The 24944-nt window shown below is 38.6% G+C and overlaps 1 protein-coding gene across 3 annotated transcripts in view; it reads left to right on the top strand.

Annotated features, from left to right (window-relative positions):
- DIS3L2 (DIS3 like 3'-5' exoribonuclease 2) overlaps positions 1–24944 on the top strand; it is a 346894-nt gene that overhangs the window by 4916 nt on the left and 317034 nt on the right. The window contains exon 1 of one of the 3 annotated variants that reach the window (XM_032399109.1): positions 10316–10716. The exons of the other annotated variants lie outside the window; for them this stretch is intronic. The gene's annotated coding sequence lies outside the window, so the exon portion shown is untranslated. Of the gene's footprint in view, positions 1–10315; positions 10717–24944 lie in introns of those variants that run through there. 3 annotated transcript variants of the gene reach the window in all.

Raw genomic sequence — 24944 nt, 5'->3', positions numbered from 1 at the left:
TTCATACTGGCAGGGAAGGCCTTTAATGGGCACAAAGTACAGTGAAAATGTCACTGATGACACCTCGGGCTGATAAGGGCTGATGGAGGTAACTTGCCTCAGAAAATGCCTTCTAATTAGAAAATAAACAAGAGGATGGAGGCTATTATTTCTGGAGCCCTCTCCCCTCCTGTGTGTCGAATAATTCACATGCCGTATGCCATTTAATACCAATTGTCCAGTGAGAAAGATGGTTTGACTCTTGTACTGATAAGAAAACTAGGCTCGGGGAGTTTACTTTAAGTCAAGGCAATATGTGGGAGGACCAAAGTATGCACCCACGTCTGTCTGATTCCAAAGCCCATATTCCTTCCACAGCACTGCATCATGCTACTTCTCTGAATCAGGTTCTGATTTCAGCATCAATGCTGGGCATGAGCATATCAACATAAATACTACAGGGACTATATAGAAAAGGGCAAGTAATGAAGTAGGCTGATACAGTAGGAAGTTTAAAAAAATCTTTAAAATGAAGGAAAATACTGTTGGAGTATCTGGTAGAATGGAGAGCTTGGGTACCCAAACCAGGAGGAGGCAGAAAAAGCATATGATGCTAACTGAGGAACTCTGCTCTTTAGGTTCCTCGGCAGGTTTCCTTTGATGAAATTGGTTGTTTCTAAGTCCCATTAGGCTTTGATGAGGGAGAGAGGTTTGTAGTGATTGTCTAGGTGCTAGGAGGGATTCAGAGAAAGGCCCCAGACATTTCTCTTTAACTTCTCATTTGGAGAGCATTTCTCCACATGGGAAACAGTTGCTTCTTTCTCTTTGCCATGGTCTGCTTTAATCTGTTTTAAGGGATTGAATATGAAACTATAGTAGCAGTTACGATACCAGGGAGGAGATAATAGCACATTGTTATTTTTATTTAATCCTACTTAAAATAAAAGCAGCAATTGACATGGTTTGTTATTCTTTTTAGTTATTTTAAGTCTTTTTTGTTTTGTTTTTTTGTTTTTTTAAAGATTTTGTTTATTTATTTGACAGAGAGACAGCGAGAGAGGGAACACAAGCAGGGGGAGTGGGAGAGGGAGAAGCAGGCTTCCCACGGAGCAGGGAGCCCGATCTGGGGCTCGATCCCAGGACCCTGGGACTATGACCTGAGCCGAAGGCAGATGCTTAACGACTGAGCCACCCAGGCGCCCCTATTTTAAGTTTTTTAAATGAAAAAATAAATTTGAGTTGTTCAGAGCTCTTTTGCTCCATTAAGACATTTGTTTTCTTTATGATTTACTGAATTTTGCCAGTTTAAATCAGTCTTTATTAATAGTTTGGAAGTAAGGATGCCCTCTGAATTTTATGACTAAAATGCATGGTATTAATAGGGAATAATTTTACATTAATTATTTAGGGCCCAATTTGTATTTGAAGGATTATTAATTACTGGTTAAGACTATATTTTTTAAAAGCTGATGTACTGAGGAATAGTTGACATATTATAAGCTGTATGTATTTAAGGTGTACAGTTTGTTAAGTTAAAAAAATTTTTTTTTCTAAAGCTTTTTAAGTATTCTCTACACCCACCTTGGGGCTTGAACTCATAACCCTGAGATCAGGAGTTGCACATTCCACTGACAGCCAGCCAGGTGCCCCCAATTTGTTAAGTTTTCACATGTGTATGTAGTCATCATCACAAATAAGATTGTGAATATATCCATCACCCCCAAAGCTTTCCTCATATCCCTGGCTCCTTGGCCCCCATCCCAGATAACCACTGATCTTTCTGTCACTATATTAATTTTCACTTCCTAGAATTTCCTAGAATTTTATATAAATGGAATCATACAGCATGTAGTTATGCTTCTTTGACTCAGCATAATTATTTTGAGATTCATTTGTGTTTTAGTGCATCAGTAGTTGGTTCTTCTTTAATGCTAGTTAATACTCCTTTGTATGAGTGTATCACACAGTTTACTAAATCATTCACGTATTGATGGACATATTGGTTGTTTCCAGTTCTTAACTGGTAACAAAGAAGGCTGCTATGAAAATTTGTGTATAAATCTTCGTGTGGACGTATACTTTTATTTCTTTTTATATGGTGTGGTTAACTTTGAAAGAAACTGTCAGAGTTTTCCAAGTACTATTTAGCATTCCCACCAGCAATGTATAAGAGGTCCAGTTCTTCCACATCTTTGTCAGCACTTGGTATGGTCAGTCTTTTTAACTTCAGACATTCTAATAGATGTGTAGTGGTATCTCTGGTGGTGTTGATTTGTCTTTCTCTAATGATTAGTGATGCTCAGTATCTTTTCATGAACTTATTTGTTATCCATATAGCTTCTCTGGTGAAGTGTCTAAATCTTTAGTCCATTTTTAAAAAATATTTTATTTATTGTCAGAGAGAGCAAGAGAGCGAGCACAAGCAGGGGGAGTGGCAGGCAGAGGCAGAGGGAGAAGCAGGCTCCCCACTGAGCAAGGAGCCCAATGCGGGACTCGATTCCAGGACCCTGGGATCATGACCTGAGCCGAAGGCAGACACTTAACTGACTGAGCCACCCAGGCATCCCTCTTTTGTCCATTTTTAATTGGGTTCTGTGTTTTCTTATTACTGAGTTTTAGAAGTTCTTTATAAATTCTGGATGTTAATTCTTTTTCAGCCATAGGATTTGTAGATATTTTTCCTAGTCTCTTTATTCTTTTATTAGTGTCTTTTGAAGAGCAAAAGCTCTTAATTTTGATAAAGTCCAAATTATAATTTTTTTCTTTTGATGTTTTTGTTGCTTTAAGAAATCTTTTCCTAGTTAATACCACTGAAATATTCTCCTATCTTCTAGGAGTTTTTGTTTTAGGTTTTAGATTTAGATCTATGATCCACTTTGAGTTATTTTTATGTATAGTAAAAAGTATGGATTAAAGTTCATTTTTTCACATATAGAATCCAATTGTTCTAGAATCATTTGTTGAAAAGACTATTCCTTCAATAAATTGCCTTCTAAGTAGGTTGAAAATCTTATATATGTGTTCTATTTCTGGATTCTTTTCTGTTCCATTGATCTATTTGGCTTGATGCCAATACTACATTGATTTGATGACTATAGTTTTATAATAAGACTTGAAGTCAGATGGGGTAAGTCCTTCAGCTTTGCTGTTCTATTTCCAGATTTTGGCTCTTTGAGGTCTTTTTCATTTCTATATTAATTTTAGAGTCAGCTTGTCAGCTTTTCCAAAAAGTCTGCTTGAGAATTTGAGATTGTATTGTATCTATAGATCAGTTTGAGGAGAACTACCATCTTTTTTTTTTTTTTTTTTAAGATTTATTTATTTATTTGAGAAGGAGAGAGAGAGAACATGTGTGCTTGCTCATGCAAGTAGGGAAGGGGCTGAGGGAAAGAATATCCAAGCAGACTCCCCCCTGAGCGTGGGGTCGGATGCGGGGCTGGATCCCACGACCCATGAGATCAGGACCTGAGCCAAAACTGAGTCAGACGCTTAACTGACTGAGCCACCCAGGTGCCCTGAGGAGAATTACCATCTTAATGATGTTGTGTCTTCCAATCTATGTATATGCTATAGTCTCCATTTAGTTAGATTTTCTTTTATTTCTCTCAGCAATATTTTGTAGTTTTCACTGGGCAAATCTTGTACATCTTTTGTCATTGTTATCCCTATGTATTTCATATATTATTTTCTAATTTTTTTTTTAATTGAAGTATAGTTGACATACAATGTTACATGAGTTTCAGGTGTACAGCATAACATAGTTCATATTTTTTGATGCTCTTGAAATGGTGGTTTTTCAAATTTTTATCTTTGATGTTGCCACCATATAGAAATATGATTGATTTTTTGTACATTGATCTTCTCTGTCAACTAGGATATGCTCACTCATTCCATTGGCTTTTTAAAAATAGATTCCATTGGATTTTTTATATAAAGATTATGTCACCTGTGAATACAGTTTTACTTCTTCCTTTCTAATCTTTTATTTTTTTTTCTTATTGCACTGGATATAATTCCCAGTATGGTGTTAAATAGAAGTGGTGAGAGCAGACATATTTGTGTTGTTCTGATCTTAGGAAGAAAGCTCTCAGTCTTTCACCATTAAGTATGATGATAGCTGTAGACTTTTTATATATGCCCTTTGTCAGTGAGGAAGTTTCCTTCTATTCCTAGTTTGCTGAGAGTTTTTTTCAGAAATGAAGTTGGATTTTCACAAATGCTTTTTCTGAGTCTACTGAGATGATCATATGGTTTTTCATTTTTAGTTTAATATGGTGAATTACGTTGATTTTCAGATATTAGAACTAACATTGCATTCTTGAAATAAACCCTACTTAGTCCTGATGTATTATTCTTTTTTTTAAATATTGTGGGAATTGTAAAATTTTGTTAAAAAATGTTTTTTAAAGATTTTATTTATTTATTTGACAGAGAGAGACAGAGCAAGAGAGGGAACACAAGCAGGGGGAGTGGGAGAGGGAGAAGCAGGCTCCCCACAGAGCAGGGAGCCCAATGTGGGGCTCGATTCCAGGACCCTGGGACCATGACCTGAGCAGAAGGCAGACGCTTAACAACTGAGCCACCCAGGCGCCCCCAAAATTTTATTTTTAAAGATTTTATTTATTGATTTGACAGAGAAGAGAGAGCAAGCACAAGCAAGCCTTGTCTCCAGGCAAAGGCAGAGGGAGTAGCAGACTCCCCGCTGAGCATGGAACCTGATGCAGGGCTCGATCCCAGAACTCTGGGATCATGACCTGAGTCGAAGGCAGACACTTAACTGACTGAGCCACCCAGGCACCCCTGTTATAAGGATTTTGGTCTTCTACCTTGCTTGTGTCTGACAAGAGATCTGATATCCTTATCTCTGTTTCTCTATACTTAATGTGTCTTTTTTCTTTGCTGCTTTTACAATTTTCCGTTTCAACTACTTTGAAGCAATTTAACTATCATGTGTCTTAGTATAGTTTTCTTTTTTGTGTGTGTGATTTGTGTCATTGGAAATCTTAGATTTATGGTTCTATAGTTTTTATCAAATGTGGAAAACTTTTGGCTGTTATTTTTTTCAAATATTTTTTCTTTCTCCACTTCCCCTCCCCACTTTACAGATTTTTAATTACACATATATTAGGTTGCTTGAAGTTGTCTCCTAGCTCACTGATGCGCTCTTAAAATTTTCTGTCTTTTTTCTTTGCTTTTCATTTTGGATAGTTCCTATTGCTTTATCTTCAAGTTTGTTAATTTTTTCTTTAGTAGTGTCTAATCTGGTGTTAGTCGCATCCAATGTATTTTTCATCTTACGCATCATAGTTTTTATCTCTAGACCTGAGATCACTCTCTGAGCCAAAACCAAGAGTTGGATGCTTAATTGACTACAAGACCCGGGTGCCCCAATATCTTTGATGTCTCTTAACCCTTTCAGTCTTTCCTCTTTTTGAACATATGGAATACGGTTCTAATAACTACTACTTTACTGTCCTTTTTTGTTATTTCCGTACATTTCTACATTGTTTTTCTCTTTTTCTGTCTCACACACCCTATTTTTATTTTTTGTTTTTTATTTTTTATTTTTTTTAAGATTTTATTTATTTGCGAGAGACAGCATGAGAGGGAGGAGGGTCAGAGGGAGAAGCAGACTCCCTGCTGAGCAGGGAGCCCGATGGGGGACTCGATCCTGGGACTCCAGGATCATGACCTGAGCCGAAGGCAGTCGCTTAACCAACTGAGCCACCCAGGCGCCCCTCACACACCCTATTTATTAAAGGAAGTAAGGCGGAGCGCCTGGGTGGCTCAGTTGGTTGAGCATCCGACTCTTGATTTCGGCTTAGGTCACGATCTCAAGGTTGTGGGATCAAGCCCTGCGTCAGATTCTGCACTCAGTGCAGAGTCTGCTTGTCCCTGTCTCTCTGCTCCTCCCCCTGCTCTCTCTCTGTCTCTAAAATAAATAAAATCTTAAAAAAATAAAGTAATGCAAGATATTTAATAATTTCTTTATTTTGTGTGTTTGGAAACAGGCTTATGAAAGGTAGTTTGGTTTGGTCAGGGTTAGACAATGTTCAGATTTAAATCTAGGTTTTTCACAACTTCTGCTCTTTCTGTTACTCCTGCCTCAATAGGAGGAATAAGACAAATATAGAACTAAAAAATAGTAGGGAAGGCACCATAATAGAGAAGAATTATGCAAAATCATAAGGGAGTATGTAGATTAAAAAGACTTCTAAGGATGCAGGAAGCTTTTGGGATGAAACCTGAAGGACAGGTAAGATTTTGCAGGTTCTTTTTTTTTTTTAATTTTATTTATTTATTTATTTGACACAGAGAGAGAGAGAGAGAGAGAGAGCGCACAAACAGGGGGAGCAGCAGCAGAGGGAGAGAGAGAGAAGCAGGTTCCCTGCTGAGCAAGGAGCTCAATGCGCGCTGGGCTCGATGCGGGCTCCATCCCAGGACTTGGGATCATCACCTGAGCCAAAGGCAGACGCTTAACCGACTGAGCCACCCAGACACCCTGAGATTTTGCAGGTTGTTCTAATGAGGGTGAAGCATTTCAGGAGGAGAGGAGTGTATTGCAATGTGTGGGTTTGGAAGATTGGGGCGTGTGTTTAGCTGAATTGGGTTTGAGTATGGAAAGCAGATGACTAGGGAGGTTGGACTGAATTGTTGAGTATTTTTGATGTCTGGCTTTAACACCACTTTTTAATATATCTTGTCTCCAGCTACTGCATGCCTCTGACACAGGGATGGTGTCTTTTAAAATTTCTTTTCATTACTTAGTACAGTCTTGTATATAATTCACAGGTTTATTGATTGATTAATAACATTATCTTACTCTAGTACCCTTGGTTCTACTTTATTATTACTTGTGATTGCATTGTTTATTGTATAAGAAGTCTTAAATCTTGTATTCATAAAATTCCTTCCAAAGAAGTCAGCATACTTTGTGCAAATTCATTTATCGATTGTCTCAGCAGTCAGCTTACCATACGCAGAGTATCCCACTTCCTCAGGCATCCAGAATCCTGCTTCAACTTAAGGGTCATTGTGTAATCTTGTACTGTTCTAATGAAAGGAATGCTCAGATGATAGTGTTGTGGGCAGAGCCCAGGCCTGGTTCCCTGGGACTTCTTTACTTCTGGCTGGTAGGGAGGAGTACATGCGACGCTGTCCTTGAACTCACAAGCGCCCACTACATGCAGAGTTGGCTCTGACACCACAAGTGCTCAACTGGACTCACTCTCATCTTTGTACAGTATCTAAATCGGGAGCTGAAGTTTCAACCACGGATTCATTGAATTTCAGTCAATTAAAAACTAATTAATGGAAAAATGTCTTACTGTTCAAATTGCATCATTCTTCCTGCAATGGTTTTAATTTTCTTATGCAAACCTTTTTACCCTGGAGTTCTGGCAGGTGCCCTCTTTGCTGGACCTCCCTGAAGTGACTGCTAGTGGTTCTCAGTGAGTTTGATCAAAGAGTGCATTGCCCTTCGTTGTAAACTCTCCCTACACCCATGAATCTCCTTGCTAATGCAGCTTCAGAAGAAAAGGTGAAAATCAAGGATTTTGCTAACTCCTGAAAGTTGTCTACTTAGAAGGAGATGACAGAACCAAGCAGATTTTCAGTGGCAAGCATTGAATCTAGAATTAAGAGACTATATATATATGTCTTTACATGCAATCTGTACAGTGTTTTTTTGTTTTACTTTTTTTATTTGCGTATAGTTGGCACACAACGTGACATTAGTTTCAAGTGTACAACATAATGATCCAATTTCTTTATACATTGTGCTGTGCTCACCACGAGTGTAGCTACCATCTGTCACCGTAACGAAGCTGTTACAAGATCATTGGCTATATGCTGTGCCTTTTTTTTTAAATTTTATTTTATTATGTTATGCTAGTCACCATACATTACATCATTAGTTTTTTTTTTTGCAAAATATAACCTTATATTTGATGTACAAAAATATAATGTTATATCTCTATATCTGAATTTCTTTTTCATTTTTTTTTTCAATACGTGTCCTCTAACACCCATCACCGGGCTAACCCATCCCCCCAGCCCCCTCCCCTCTAGAACCCTCAGTTTGTTTCTCAGAGTCCTTAGTCTCTCATGGTTCATCTCCCCCTCCGATTCCCCCCCTCTTCATTTTTCCCTTCCTACTATCTTCTTCTTCTTCTTTTTTTTTTTTAACATATAATGTATTATTTGTTTCAGAGGTACAGGTCTGTGATTCATCAGTCTTACACAATTCACAGCACTCACCATAGCACATACCCTCCCCAGTGTCTATCACCCAGCCACCCCATCCCTCCCACCCCCCACCACTCCAGCAACCCTCAGTTTGTTTCCTGAGACTAAGAATTCCTCATATCAGTGAGATCATATGATACATGTCTTTCTCTGATTGACTTATTATGCTGTGCCTTTTTAATCCCACATTGTTTTTTTGTTTTTAAATTATGGTCTTTTATTAAACACTGAGAAGTTATAAAATAATGTATGAAACATATATGTAAGGTATGCAGAATAATAGGACAATGAGTATCCATATAACAACCACCCAGTGTAGGAAAAAATGTCATTGCTGTTGAAGATCTATGTTCTTGTTTGTAATCCTACCCCTTCTTTTCCCATTCAGAGGTAACCTGAGTTTTGTATTTTCTTTATACTTGAACCACATCCTTTGTATCCTTTTTTTTTTTTAAAGATTTTATTTATTTATTTATTTATTAGGGAGTGAGTGGGAGAGAAACAGTATGAGAGGGGAGAGGGTCAGAGGGAGAAGCAGGCTCCCCACTGAGCCAGGAGCCCGATGTGGGACTCGATCCCAGGACCCTGGGATCATGACCTGAGCTAAAGGCAGTCGCTTAACCAACTGAGCCACCCAGGCGCCCGACATCTTTTGTATCCTTAAACTGTTTTTTAATTTTTGCATGTTTTTGAAATTTGTAAAATGGAATCACAATACAGATATTTTTCAGTGATTTGCTTCTCCCTAGAACATTATGTGTGTCTGCTTTGGTCACATTGTGCCAATAATGAATCCTGGCCTGCTTGTACTTAGGAGCATAAATTTATTTCTTAATAAGTTTCCTCACAGTCTCATAAAGAATAAGATTCATATGTTTCTGACTTTTAGAAATAAAAAAAAGATAATGCTTTCTGACTGGATACAAATAAGCCAGTTTCCTTTAAGGCCTTCCATCTCCATGCGCTCCAGAACCCATCTCTGAGGGCCATACCTTAGTGAGTGGGTAGAAGTCCTTGAAGGTGGCTCATTTTTCCTGTATTTCCCCTTCTTCTGTACCTTGGGCAGCCTGGACACTCCCCATTCCTCAAATAGGTATGGTTTTGGGGTTCTTTATCCTGACTACACATAAGAGTAATACCATGCCTATGCAAAGACTGGCCAATTAAATTTCAATATTTCTTTTTTTGACTGTTCCTATCTTTTGTCTGTTCTTTTTTGTTTGTTTAACTTTGTTTTAATTGGGTTGCTTCTTTCATATTGATTTGTAGGTCTTGACATCTTGACATACTCTGTATATAAATCCTTGGATTTTTTTTTAAAGATTTATTTATTTGAGAGGGACAGAGAGCAAGAGCAGGAGCACAGAGGGAGAGGGAGAAGCAGACTCCCCGCAGAGCAGAGAGCCTGACCCAGGGCTCCTTCCCTCTCCCTGTCCTCTGGCAACCACCAATCTCTGTTATGTCTCTGTGCATTTACCTATTCTGGATATTTCATATACATGGAATCATATGTGACCTCGTGTCTGTCTGGCTTTTTTCACTTAGTATAATGTTTTTAAGATTCATCCATGTTGTAGCATGGGTTCATTCCTTCAGATACACTCATTATTTATGGCTAAAAAAGATTCCATTTTATGTATATGCCACTATTTATCCATTGAGGGACATTTGGGTTGTTTCCACCTTTTGGCTATTATGAATAGTTATGCTATGAACATGTGTGTATAAGTATTTGTTTGGATAATTATTTTCAACTCTTTTGGGTATATGCCTAGAACTGGAGTTGCTGGGTCCTATGGTAATCCCATGTTTAACTTTTTGAGGAACGTCCAGTCTGTTTTCCATAGTGGCTGAACCATTTTACATATCTACCAGGAATTTATGAAAGTTCCACTTTCTCCACATCCTTGCCAATATTTGTTATTTTCTGGTTTGTGTTTTGTTTTGTTATAGCCTTCTGAGTGAGTGTGAAGGGGACCTCATTGAGGTTTTGATTTACATTTTCTTGATGGCTAATGATGTTGAACATGTTTTCATGAGTTTTTTGGCCTTGAATATATCTTCTTTGGAGTAATGTCCATTTGCATCCTTTGCCTTTTTTCTTCCATTTGATTGTTAAGATGAGATTGTCAATTTCTATAAAAAAGTCATGATTTGAATTTAATTGTGGTTACATTGTAATTTTTTAATCAATTTACAGCTGACATCTTTATAATATTGTGTCTTTCTGGTCAAGAGCAGGGTTTGTTTCTTTGTTTAGGTCTTCTGTGTTTTAAAAACTAATTTAAAAATTTAATTTAGATCTTATATCAGTCTTATTAATTTTATCCTCAGGCATTTTGTGATTTTGGTTACTACTTAGAATTAATCTTTCTCTCTGTCTTGTTTTTAGATTATTGTGGGCATATAGGAACGTTAGTGATAACTTATTTGTTGATTTTGGATCTACCCTTTCTGCATTCTTGCTGAAATCATGAGTCTTAATAAATTGTGAGTATGTCCTTTGAGATTTTCTAGATAGTCATATTATCTGTAAATATTGAAAACCTAGTCTCTTTTCCAATATTTCTTCTTTTTACCAACTTTTTTGATTACATCGACGAGGACCTCTCTGGTACAGTGTTGAGTTGTTGGTGATATCCTTTCTGAACTTTAACATTACACCACTAAGTACAATGTTTACTGTTTCTGACTTATTTTTTAAAAATATTTAATTAATTTATTTATTTGAGAGAGAGAGAGAGAGAGAGGGCACAAGTGGGGGGGAGGGCAGAGAGAGGGAGAAGCAGACTCCCCGCTGAGCAGGGAACCCGATGAGGGGCTCGATCCTAGTCAAAGGCAGATGCTTAACCGGCTGAGCCACCCAGGTACCCTAACTTTTTTCGCACTATTTATTTATTTGCTAAGGTTTTTTTTTTTTTTAATGCTGTTTAATACTAATTGGTGATAAACTGTATAATGTTTTTTGTTGGGCATTTATTAAGCTGTCCACCTCCCCCTGTTACTATGTAGTAAATCATATTAATACGTAGATTCTCTCAGAATATATCTTGAGTGTGATCTTCCATATGCTGTTGGGATTCAGTTTGTTAATATCTTATTTAGTATTTTTGCATCTGTGTTCATATTATTATTGCTTATGTGCTTTCCTTGTTTGGGTTTGAAATCTAGAATACAGTTAATATTTAGCATGTTAGGGAGTTTTTCATCTTTTTCTTTTTTTTTTTTAAGATTTTATTTATTTGAGAGAGAGCATGTAAGCATGGGGGGAGGGAGGGGCAGAGGGAGAGGCAGGCTCCCACTGAGCAGAGAGCCTGACAGGGGGCTTGATCCCAGGACCCTGGGATCATGACCTGAGCTGAAGACAGATGCTTAACCAACTGAGCCACCCAGGCACCCCTCATCTCTTTCTGTACTTTGGAGTAATTTACCTAACATGGGAAGCAAGATATTTGCTTTTATATTTGTTTATGATATGGTGTGTGTTCAATACTTATATATTTTAATTTTTTGCAATTGAATCTATTAATCTTCTTATCATTTCATATTTTGTGGTCACTTCTTTAATCCATCAGATTTGGTGTAGGGCAATCCATTTCCTTCCCCTATGTAGTTGACCATTGTTCCACCACCATTTAGTGAGAAATTTATCTTTATTCCACTGATCTGAATTGACACCTTACTCATACATTATTTACAAATTTAGATGTGTTTCTTAGCTTTATTATTTATTTATCTTTGCTGCTGCTTTTTTTTTTTAATTTTATTTATTTATTTGACAGAGAGAGAGAGACAGCAAGAGAGGGAACACAAGCAGGGGGAGTGGGAAAGGGAGAAGCAGGCTTCCCGTTGAGCAGGGAGCCCGATGCGGGGCTCGATCCCAGGACCCTGAGATCATGACCTGAGCCGAAGGCAGTCGCTTAACCAACTGAGCCACCCAGGCGCCCCCTTCCTTTTTTTTTTTAAGATTTTATTTATTTATTTGACAGAGAGAGAGAGAGAGCAAGCACAAGCAGGGAGAGGGAGAAGGAGAAGCAGGCTCCCCGCAGAGCAGGGAGCCCAATGCGGGGCTCGATCCCAGTACCCTGGGATCATGACCTGAGCTGAAGGCAGACGCTTAACCAACTGAGCCACCCAGGCACCCCTTATCTTGCTTCTTAACTGAGGATATTTCTTGTATATTGAAGACCTGGAGCTAAGCACTTCTGTCTTTAGAGTGAAAAAAAACGGTCTTGGCTTTCACAGAGGATTTATGGCACAGGGGATCCACTGGAGGACATCGATTAGCTGATAGTGGTTTAGAAATGGCTGGAGTTTGAAATGGTGGCTACTGTGAGAGGCCTGGACTAAAAATGGGTGGATTAATGTGGGTCTTCTCTGAGCTAGCTGAGTGAGTGTCACTGACTAAGAACTTGGAATTCCTGGGAGAGGGAAGCCTCATGAAGTGGAGAGATGGTCCTGAGGGCTGCACAAGAACTCACACTGAGTCTCTTGGAACTGATTAAAGGGATTCTGGCTCCTAGCAAGATGGAGATTCTGAGCTGGAAGGAACCTTAGATCCTCATCCCTTACAACTGACTTAGACTTGTGCAAAGTATTTGAGGCCTTGGGGAACTGGAAAACATTTTTGAATCTACTTTTTAGCTTTTGGCTTCTGAAGTGAAGGTTGGACTAGAGACTGAGATGCAGCAAATCAGAGAACAAATACGGGACTCAGTGGGGAGAATTGGAGAATATGTTTGGAGAAGCTTATTAGAGACACATAGTCATTATATTCCTGGGACAGTTTTTTAAATATTTAAAACATAGTTATATATGACTTAGGTAAAGAATTAAAAATAGAATCAAGTTCTTTATTGCCCAGTTTTCTAATTTAGTATTAGTGGGATATAATAAAAAGGCTATTAATTTAGTAGTATCTGAACTCATTCTAATACTTTTGATTGTGCTGGATTTTCTAAGTAGCAAGGATTTCATTTATCATTGATCTTTTGCCTCTTTTCTAATGTTTATATGGTCTTGGTTATAGCAATGACTAGTGCCTTTAGAATGATATTAAATAACACTATAATAGCTGGCATCCTTTTCCTATTCTTAATAGGAATGCTTCTAGTGCTTCACAGTTGTAAGTTATTTTTTGTTTTAAGTTTTTTCCTTTTTAAACTTTATTTTTAAATTAAGCTTTTTACTTTGAGATACTTGTAGATTCACATGCAGTTGTAAGAAGAAATACAGAGAGATCCTGTGGATATTTCACCCAGTTTCCTCATGTGTAACTATAATATCACAACTAGGAAATTGATGTCAATACAATCCACCCATGTTATTTTGATTTCATTAGTTTTAGTTGTACTGGTGTGTGTGTGTGTGTGTGTGTGTGTGTGTGTGTGTGTGTGTATTCTGTCACATCTGTGGATCTGTGTGACCACCAGTGCGGTCAAGATACAAAATAGGTCCTGCACAAGAATCTCCTGGGCTACCCTTTCATAGCTACAGCCATCTCCCTCCCTCTCTGCCTTCTTAACCCTTGGCAACCATGACACTCTCCTCTATCTCTCTAATTTGTCATTTCAAGAATACTATAAATGGAACCATACAGTACATAACCTTTGAGATTGCTTCACTCCACGTAATTCCCTTGCAGTTCATCCAGATTATTGTATATATCAATAGTTCGTTCCTGTTTATTGTGAGTAGTATTTCATGGCATGAATGTACCACAGCTTGTTTCACCATTTATCTGCTGAAGGGCACATCTGGGTTGTTTTCAGTTTTTGGCTATTACAAATAAAGTTTTATCAGTTGATCAGTCATGCATCTTTTAGCATCTTTCCCCCTCTAGTGCAGGATCTAGTCTAGGGTCACACATAACATTTAGTTGTCCTGTTTCCTTTGTCTTCTTTAATCTGGAAATATTCTTTTAGCCTTTGTCTTTTGTGACATTGATATTTTTGAAGAATAGAGTCCTCTTTTTTTTTTTTTTTAAAGGATGTTCCTCATTTGGTTTGTTTGATCCTCATGATTAAATTCAAGTTATGTATTATTCTTAGCCTGAATACTACAGAAGAGGTGTTGTTTCCTTGATAAATTCATCTTATTGCATTAGAAAAACATTCTTTTTAGTCCTAGTTTACTGAGAAGTCTTAATTCAGAATGGGTGTAGGGTGCACATTGTTAGAGCTTGGAGTCTAGGCCACTGGCTGGCTGGTGGACTCAGAAGCAGTGTAGGTAGTATGCTACACAAGCGACCAGGGTCTCTGGCTCAAGTGCATGCACTTTGATAGTAATCCTTGCAACAAGTGAAAAAACAACAAAATAAAACACATGCCTTTTGGCTTCTATCTTCATGATGATTTGGTTCCATTCCATTAATTTACTAACCTAATGAATATGTTAACAGGTCTCTACCATGGGTTCATGTTTTATAATTTTTAAAACTTAATGTTGGACTTAATATTTTATTTTTTATATTGGGTTTTGCATTTTTGTTTATAATAAAAATTTCTCTGTAGTTCTGTATGTAAAAGAGAGTGTGTGTGTTCTTTCTTTGTCAGATTTGGTATCGGGGTTGTTTAGCTTCGTAGAATAAATTGAAAAGCTTCCATAACATTGAAATTACCTGTCTCTCAAATCATCTTGGCCTGGTGCAATTTGGGAGGAGTGTGTGGATCTTTGGCAGTGTTTTCTGGTTTCTTCTCTGATTAAAGATCTATTTAGGTTTTTACCTTTTTTTAAAGTTCTGTCCCTGTCCTACTTTCCATTGCTCTTAGAATAAAGACCCAGGCTGTGCATTTGGGGTCATGTACTCTTGATCCTGCCTACGTGTTATCACCATTCTTTTATTTCTTCAGTTGCTAGAGCTAACTCTGAGTCCTCCTAGGTTTCCCCTCTTCTTATGCTCATACCAAGTCTTACCAATTCTGTTCTTAATTTGTATTTTGAACCCGTCTCCCTTTTTCCCATCCCCACTGCTACCTGGATCCTTCCAGTTGTCTTAATAGGTTTTTCAGTCCCCAGTGTCTCCTTCCAAATCAGCCTCTGAATTGCAGCTGCAGTGATCATGGTAACATGCAGATCTGATCATGTTAGGCCCCTGAACATTCTTTGGTGATTCCAGGGCAGAGCTTTTCCCCAGTGCTTCTGACTTGGGTACAAGACTCCTTTTGCTTATCCCTGTTTTCCAGCTTCTAGCTTCCATCAGCGCCCCAGCAGTCCAGCTGCACCTCATTACCTAGAATTTCTTTGCTCATGCTTGTTGCTGTTTGTCCTCTGACCCTCTCCTCAGCTTCTTCATCTTTGAGTGTTTCTCACAAGCCTTCCTCTGTGAAGCCCTCCCAGAGGGGACCTCTTCACCAACAGAGTTTCCTAGTTCCTCTCTGTGCAGCTACCTTACTTTTGCTCTTTTGTGACTGTAGTTCTCTTCTATTGAAACTATTTTTTACATGTCTTTTTCTTTTTTTTTTTTTTTTTAGATTTTTTTTTTTTATTTATTTGACAGAGAGAGACACAGCGAGAGAGGGAACACAAGCAGGGGAGTGGGAGAGGGAGAAGCAAGCTTCCCGCCGAGCAGGGAGCCCGATGTGGGGCTCGATCCCAGGACCCCGGGATCATGACCTGAGCCGAAGGCAGACGCTTAACGACTGAGCCACTCAGGCGCCCCTACATGTCTTTTTCTATTAACTATTTAACTATTTTTTACATGTCATGTTAGTAATGTGCTTGGCTCCATAGATTCTTAGATGTTTGTCGAATGAGTACAAGCTGTAGTTAGAGGTTTGTGAGAAAACTAATTTGATTGAAGCAGAAGGTTATAATAGGAGTAGGGAAGACAATAAGCCTGTATGGGCCAACAGATTATGAAGCAGCTGAAATGTTTGGACTCTGTCTTTAGTTAGCAAGATGGGTAGAGGAAGGAGGCAAGAGGAGGCAAGGTCATTTATTATTGTTGTGCTATAGAGACTGATTAAAGTACTACCATCATGGTATTTTTAGATTTTTTGGTCTTTTTTAAAAAGTGTGAGTGCTGGTTTTTCAAATAAATGAAGATTGCTGCTAGGGCGCCTGGGTGGCTCAGTTGGTTGAGCGTCTGACTCTTGGTTTCGGCTCAGGGTATGGTCTCACGGTTGTGGGATTGAGCCCCATGTCGGGCTCTGCGCTGAGCTGAACATGGAGCCTGCTTGGGATTCTCTCTCTCCTCTCCCCCCCCCCCCCCCCCATGCTCTCTCTCAAAAATAAAAAAAAAAGATTGCTGCAAAGATAAAATAAATGACCTTACTTTAATAATAGCAAATGCTTTTTGAGTGCTTACTATCTGCCAGGCACTCTTGTGAGAGCTTTACTTATATTACCTTATTTAGTACTCCCGACAGCTCTGCGAGATGGGTTTTTTTTGTCGGCCCATTTTAGATGGTAAAACTGAGGCACAGAGATGTGAAGTAACATGCCCAGAGCCACAGCTTTTAAGTGGCAGAACTAAGATTCAAACTTGGGCATTTTGGCTGCAGAAGCCTCTTAACCACTAAGCTCTGCTGTCTTCCATTAATCTTATAGCTTATTCGGTGGCACCTAGCTTTCCAGAAACTGGCATTTTAACCTTGAACTAAGGACCAGTGAAACCATTTTCTATGTTAGTGGACATGAGCAAGTATTTTTTGACTTCTTTTCTAGTAGATAATCCATTTTGTGGTGGCTTCAAATGTTTCATCTGTTACCTCAAGTGGGGGCTAAAATTGAGCCTATTCTGCATCCGATTAGCATTTAGGGTACTTTTTGAAAGTGTTAAATGTTTGAAATGAAGTTTAAATGCCACCAGTTGGTTGTTTTAGCAAATCAGAAATGAGAGCTTAAACGAAACCTTATTAGGTTAGTTGCCTGGCCCCTGTCATTCAGGCCAGGTAAGAATTGTTTCTTCCAGCACATTCTTCAGTGCTTGGTCCAGTCTTTGTTAATTGTCTCAAAGAAATAGCTCCACTATCCCTGAAGGAAAGCGGTTTTCTAATTTCTGATCTGAGAGTTTTTCTTTGTAATTAGATGTGGAGATTAAAATGTGCTTTATTCTGAGTTTCTTTTAAGGTCACTACCGTCTGAAGTAGTACAGAATACATGAGTCTGGGTTTGCCAAGATTACAGTTGCTGTGGGAATCATAACTTTGGATTTCCTCACATCTGGATTAGTGAAATTTGCACAAAGCCCGTGTATGAATATAATCCTTATATTTTATGTGCATCTAGAGATAGCAAGATCTTAGTGACGTAGCTTCCCGATAAATGACAAATTGAACATTGGCTGTCTGACGTTTTAAAATAATCAGAAGATTCTGAACTTGGCTGTGGAGTCAGTGTCCCATACTCTGCTTCTCTGCTCAGAAGGCTTGCATCCACACTGGGAAACTGGAGGTCTGGAGTGGAAGTAGAGGACCAGCTTGTTTCCCCGGGGCCTCTAGACCTCAGGTTTGTCTGTCTCCCTGAGAAGCAGGGATTCCGGTGCTGCTGTTTTGAGGTCTGCTTTTGAAGCAGCAAGGAGAAGAAATGCTGCAGGTCTTAGTTGCCTTTCAGTGTTCTTGGAATTCTTTTGGTTCTTTGCTTCCTTGGATTGTCCTATTTTTCTGCTCTCTACCTGAAGTGATTAACTGTTATATCCGCGGTAATGCCCTTGTGGGTGGTAGAGGTTTCTATCTGGGAAGTGTAGAATTTTGAAAAGCCACAAACCCTAGAGTCACCATCTTTCAAACTCACTTCTGTTGAATGGTGTGAATGTGAACCATAGTTTTTCTACAGAAAGGAGGGCTAGCATCAGTTTGTCTTGGGAGGCCTCTCTCAAGGTCCCTTAGTCCAGGGCGCTCAGCTGACAGACAGATTCAAAATTGACAAGTTGGCTTAGGGGTCATTCAACTTTCCCCATTTTTCCATTTTTCCATTTTTCTGGATTCAGTCTTCATCTTTTTGCCATTTGGAATTTGGTGTCCTGCATTCCTCCAGATGCCTTGAATAATGCTAGAAATCTTCATTGTCATTTTTGAGGGGACAGTACAACTGCTTGTGACTTGGCTTGTCTTCCCCCGGGAGTGTCTACAGTGCATGACAAGCACCTTGTGTTGTAGGCGGGAGCATGGTCCTCAGTGAGGGCTTCCCGTAGAGAGTAAATTCCAGATGTCTGTGGCTGCAGCCCTGAGAGTAGGCATTGGTGTAGCCACATTTTCCCGAGAAGAAAGTAATGATATAACGGACAGAGTTTTAAAAATAAAGAGCTAACACAGAAGCCAGGTTGGTAATAATCTCTTGTGTAAAATACAAAAAAAAATTTTTTTTCATGAAAACCGACATTTGATATAATAGGAACCTAGGGAAAATTACTTTCACTTCTTGTATATTTTAGTCATTCTGTTCATCTGATTATAGATTCTAAAAGTTAGACATTTTTCTAAGTTGCCATGGTAAAATTGGCCATGTGGGTAAGCTTTGCAGCTCTTTCCTTTGTCTTATTAATTTTGAGATTAGTGTTTGTGGGTAGATAATGGCTTTGATTACCATTTAAATTATGCATATAGCTGGTGGATGAATTATGTTCTCAGCTTTATTATTAAGTAGCTGTTCTGTATCATAGCCTGAAATTTGGATTACACCTGTATGATAACCTTGTTCCATAAAATTTATGCTTTATGTAAGTAAAGGCCTTAAGGGATAACAGTAGCTATCACTGAATTGTTTGCTGAATAGAATATTTTGCCATTTATGCCCTGTAATTTAGAGTTCTTAAAAGGGAATTTAAAAGTCTTCCCATGTGCTTCAGTATAATTTAGTATGTATATGTGTATATGGGGGATATGAAGCCTTTGTGTGTGTGTGTGTGTGTGTGTGTGTAGGAGTAGATGAAAAACATTGGCTATTTATTGGTAGTTGTTGAATTTGAGTGATGAGCATGTATTTATTACTTCATTCTTTCTATTTTGTATGTGTATTTACATTTCCAAAATGAAAAGATAAAAGAACCTCTCCAAAAAGTAATGAAGAAAAGTGAAAAGATTGCAGACAGACTTTATTTGATAGCATGGACTAGGAGTTCATGCAATACATGTCACGATTTCTAATACCTTCTAGAGTGGCTTTTTCAGTGCTGCTGAAATATTGCCCTGAATTATGTCAGGAGAGAGAATATTATTTTATTCTGTGTTTGCCCAAGTTTACTGATCACGGCAGAGATTTTCCAGTGTGATTGACTGCTCACACATTATAAAAATAAAACCCTGTATGTTTTTGAGATGCTTTCTTTTGCTATTTGGTGCTGAGTATGAATTCTGACACCAATGGGTACCTTCCTCTGCCTAAAGAGATTCTGATTTCTGTTAAAAAAAAAAAATGAAGTCTTTATTTGGTCCCTATTCTAGATTCCACAAGTTTCTCTGTTCCTTCCTCACTGGATAAAAAGAGATTTCTTCTTATTTCTAAAGGTACTTGTGTTTGACCCGAGCCTTCAGCTACTTTTTCTAAAATTTGTCTCCAAAGTTTGCACATTTATCCCCAAAGAGAGAATAGAGTAAATTTCAGGGGGTTGAAAGTGACATTTGGTATGAAAGTCTTTAAAGCATAATCTTACTTGTAATCTTATTTGTTCCAATTTGGTAATTCTGTAGATGACTTAATCATAGTAATAAAATATGGGAGAGAAACATGAGATTGAATTTATAACATAATCCTGTACAAAGTACACATGACCAATGAAGCTGTTTACTGAAAAATGAAGCAGTTTCCACCTCATAGTATTTTGAGGTCAAGCTTATTTGGTAGCAAAGCTTTTATTTGAGAAGAGCCTGGGTTGATCTCTCTTGATTTTGATTTTGTATGCTGCCTGATTGCATATCTTATATTTGTTGTTGTGTCATTTATGACCAGAACTCTGGTACTTCAATGACATTAAGATGATTCTGTCTTTATTAGGCAGGGTGATGATAACTTAGATGCATTCTAGCAATATCCTTAATGTACTTCTTGCCTTTACTGATGTACTCCTGTGTATTATCAAGATGTGAAAACACTAAACTCCAGAATTCACTTAAGTGTTATAACAGGCACCGAAATTTTTATGTTACATGAATTTATAAAAGCACTTCATAAGCAGGGGAAAGTTAGTTCAGTTATCTTTAAGGGTTCTCTTAAATTCTGGAATATGGGGAAATGTTGTAGTTTTTTGAAGACAACTATTATCTTTTATTTTTTTATTTATTTTTTATTTTTTTATTTTTTTAAGATTTTATTTATTTATTTGAGAGAGAGAATGAGAGAGAGAGAGAGAGAGAGCATGAGAGGGGGAGGGTCAGAGGGAGAAGCAGACTCCCTGCCGAGCAGGGAGCCCGATGTGGGACTCGATCCCGGGACTCCAGGATCATGACCTGAGCCAAAGGCAGTCGCTTAACCAACTGAGCCACCCAGGCGCCCGACAACTATTATCTTTTAAAATTAGAGTTGAGAAACATGACATAGACTTTCATTCTTTTTCATCAGTGTCAAGGTATATTGCCAAACTGTCTTTTCAATTCCCGTTATGACATTAGGCCATAATAAATTATCATCGTGTTAATCAAGAACATGCATTCTACTTTGTAGGGCACTGTGTAGAAATAGGCATAAGACATGGTCCTTGCTCTTTTTTTTTTTTTTAGAGAGAGAGTGTGTGTGTGCGTGCGCGCGCACACACATGCACAGCGGCAGGGGCAGGGAAGTGGGGAGGGGCAGAGGGAGAGAGAGAATCTTAAGCAGGCTCCATGCTCAGAGACTCGGGGCTCTGTCTCACCACCATGAGATCATGACCCGAGCTGAAATCAGGAGTTGGGCGCTTAACTGACTGAGCCACCCCGGCGCCCCATAGTTCCTGCTCTTAAATAATTTATAGTTGTTGAAGAGTAACAGGGCATCTCTTTTAATTAATTCATTCAATAACCATTTCCTGGGTACCCTGTGTGCCAGCCCTACTAGGCACCGGGGATATAGTGGTAAACCAGACAGACAAGGCCCCACAGTTTTGGAGCTTTACATTCTGACATGCTGAACGATGTAATTGTTTAGGACTTTATAAGGGAGGTACTACTTTGCTCTGGTATGGTTAGGATAGGCTATATTGAGGAGGTAGGACATGAGCTGGACAGCAAGTAGAATGGTCATTTCCTCCCTGTGTATTCTCTGGAACCTGCTGTACATGATTTTGTAGTGAAAAATGTGGAAAACCTAGCACACCATAGGAGTACAGAGAAGGGATCCCCAAAGCTAGAGAAATTAGGTGAGGTTCATAGAAGGGAGAGGATATGGAATTTGAGCTGTTCTTTAAGGGTAAAATTTTAAGAGTGAGGTTGGAGTGGATGGTGAGTGAATTGTGTAAGCTTGAGGAACACAAGATGTGTTGGGGGAGTGTTAGTCAAAATGTACCCTTCCTTATGTCCCCCTTCTCCCCTCACAGAAGCTATCATTTATCTTTGGCCTCACCTTCTCAGCTCTTTTCTATCAATATTTTAACACATTCAAGTTTCCCCTTTAATGAAAATGATAGCAACAACAAATGGAAACCCTATTTTTTAAATTTCATCTCTTCCTCTTCACAACCAGACTTCACAGAAGAGTCTCCTGGACTCATTAGTTCCATGTCCTTCCTGCCCATTAATTCCTCAGCTTATTTCTCTTTGGTCATTTTTTCTGTACTTTACTAAAACAGCTCTCACCAAGCTCCCGGGACATCCGTGCTGCTACATCTGATGAACGCTCAGTTCTTATTTCACTTCTCCTAGCCATATATGACTTTATTGTCCACTACCTTCTTGAAATCCTGATTCTTAACATCACACTGTCCTGGGTTTTCTCTTATACCTCCTTCAGAGGAGGCCATTCCTTCTCTGCCTTGCGATAATCTTCTCCATGCCTGTTGAACTTTGAGGCTCCTCAAGTCTCAATCTGAGGCTCCTTCTCTTTTTTCTTCCTACCCTCTCCCTTGGCTGATCTCATTTGTGTTCATGACTTCAATTACTGTTTGTTCTCTGGTGACTGTCAGATTTGACTTCAGCCCAGATATTGTCAGAGCTCCTGACTTGGATATCCAGCTGCCTGTTTGATGTCATCTGTTGGTGTTGCAGAGTCACCTCACACTCAGCTTGTCCAGTACTAGGCTCACGATCCCTGCGTGTCTACCCAATCCCGTAACCTTGTCCCAGTGAATGTCCCCATCGTCCATTCAACTGTATAGGCCAGAAAACATGAAGTTGTCCTTGATCATCCTCTTTCCCTCACCCTCCATGCCTAGTCCATCACGTTTTGTTGTTCTGGGCTCCTAAATATTTCTTGATTAAAATTTCTTGATCTCAATACCATCATTTTTTACATGGACTGATCAAATACCCACCAAACTGGGGACCCCATTCATTCTTGTCGTCTCATCTCCAACCCATTTTCTACCCTGAAGCTAGAGTGATCATATTAGAATGTAAATCTGATCATTCACCTTCCTGTTTGAAACAGTTGAGTACCTCCCCCTTGTTTGTTAGAAAAAAACCAAAGTTCTTCATATATCCTGCAAGTTCTAGCAGGGTTTCCTGCTTTCCTTCCAGCCTGACCTTACCCCACTTTCCCCTTTTCTCAGAGCTATAGCCACATTCCTTGGGTGTGTTATATACACTCCCACTCCAGGGTATACATTTCAGTTTGAAATTACACATCAATTTGTATAATTGTTTGATTAACATCTTTTCTTTCACCCTAAACTAAGCTTCATGAAAGGAAGAATTGAGTCTCTTTTTCTTTTCCATTGTATTCCGTAGGGTCAAGCATAGTTAGTACCTGGCCTAGTGTAGGAGCTCAACACATTTTTGTTAAATGAGTGACTGAATGAACAAGTGGATGTTTCATTCAACAGCATAAATCATGAGAGGATGTGTGAAGTGACACAAAAGTAGCAAGTAATGTTAGCAGATGCTGAAGAACCTTCAGTGGCATGAGAATTATGTAGGGTGATGCCATGATCAGACCATACATTAGGAAGGGTAAGCTGGCCTTGGGATTCAGGATACGAAGCAGGAGGGGCAATTAGCTGTCAGTTTAGGAGAGAGGCAGTATGGACCAGTACTAGAACAATGACAGAGGGGCTGTTACATGTTTGAGAGTGTAGAGTGAAAGTAATGGGGTCTGATGGATTGTGGTAGATGGCTTTTGGTGACAGACTTTCAGTGAGTTTCATGATTTCAGTCCCTTCAATTTAGCATTTCATTTTTCCTTTGGAAGTGGTACAATTCTTCTAAACTTTACTGAGCTATTATTTAGCAGGCACTTTGCTAGGCTTTGGGGTTGCAGAAGTGAACAAAATATTTCATAATCTAAGTCTCTTAATTACGCTTTCTAGTATAATGGTTTTTAAACTTAGACTAAAACTATAAACCTTTAATTCCACTACGAGTTATAATACTTTATAAGTTAAAGAAGCAGTTCAAGATGTTCTACAACATGAGATGGTCTTTTTTCTTTATTAGTAACCCTTGATTGTTGCCAGCAGCCCCAGAATTATTCCTGACGGTCTGAAATTCTTCAAGTTTAATTCCCTGGAGATTTTCACAATGATCCTAAAATGATAGGTTGTAGGTAAACGGTGTCCAGCCAGTGTTTTTCATTAAAATGAAATAATTATATATACATAAGTCCCTTCTACCTGTCCACTATACTAAAGGATAAAACAGAGAACTAAGATTCTAACTATTCCTTTTGGTCTTCTGAGAAGAGCTCTAATGTTCAACATATTGAGTAAAAATTTCTTAACTCGTAATTCAGCTGTGTCAATGAACAGGTCCTAGAAGTGAAAAAAAGGTTATCCTTTTTCTTTCTTTTTTTTTTTAAGATTTTATTTATTTGAGAAAGAGAGAGAGAGAGAGAGAGAGCATGAGCAGGGGGGAAGGGGTAGAGGGAAAAGGAGAAGCAGACTCCCCACTGAGCAGGGAGCCTTGATAATTCCAGGACTCTGGGATCATGACCTGAGCTGAAGGCAGACTCTTAACCTACTGAGCCACCCAGACATGCCTATCCTTTTTATTTCTTGATGGATTATGCTTTTGGTGTCATGTCTAAGAGCTCTTCCTGCAATCTTTTTTTTTTTAAATAATATTTTAAAAAATTAAAAAAAAATTTTAAGTAAGCTCTGTTCCCATTGTGGGACTTGAACTCATGACCCTGAGATCAAGAGTTGCATGCTCTACTGAGTGATCCAGCCAGGCACTCCTCTTTACCTGATCTTAGGTCATAAAGTTTTCCTCTTATGTTCTCTTCTAAAAGTTTTATAGTTTTATGTTAGGTCCATTTGAAATTAATTTTTGTATAAGGTGTGCAGTTTCAGTCAGGGTTTATTTTTTGTCTATTGATGTCCAATTGTTGCAGCACCATTTGTTGGAAAGGCTGCCTTTCCTCCCTTGAATTGCTTTTGCACCTCTGTCAAAATTCAGTTGGGCATATTTGTATGGGTCTGTTACTGGGTTCTCTGTGTTGTTCCATTGGTCTGTGTGTCTGTCCCTTTGGAAACATGACACCGTCGGTCTGTGTGTCTGTACCTTTGAAAACATGACACTGTCTTGATTTTGTTTGCTGCATAGCTTAAAATTGGGTAGTAGGCTTCCTCCAATTTTTATTTTAGGTTAATTCATTAATTTTAGTTATTCATTATTTTAGTTATTCTAGTTCTTTTTTTTTTTTAGATTTATTTA

This window comes from Phoca vitulina, unplaced genomic scaffold, assembly GCF_004348235.1.
Source record: "Phoca vitulina isolate PV1807 unplaced genomic scaffold, GSC_HSeal_1.0 scaffold1, whole genome shotgun sequence".
NCBI classification, from domain to species: Eukaryota; Metazoa; Chordata; class Mammalia; order Carnivora; family Phocidae; genus Phoca; species Phoca vitulina.
Note: the sequence above shows the minus strand (reverse complement) of the source record. Positions and strands in the feature narration are given on the sequence as shown.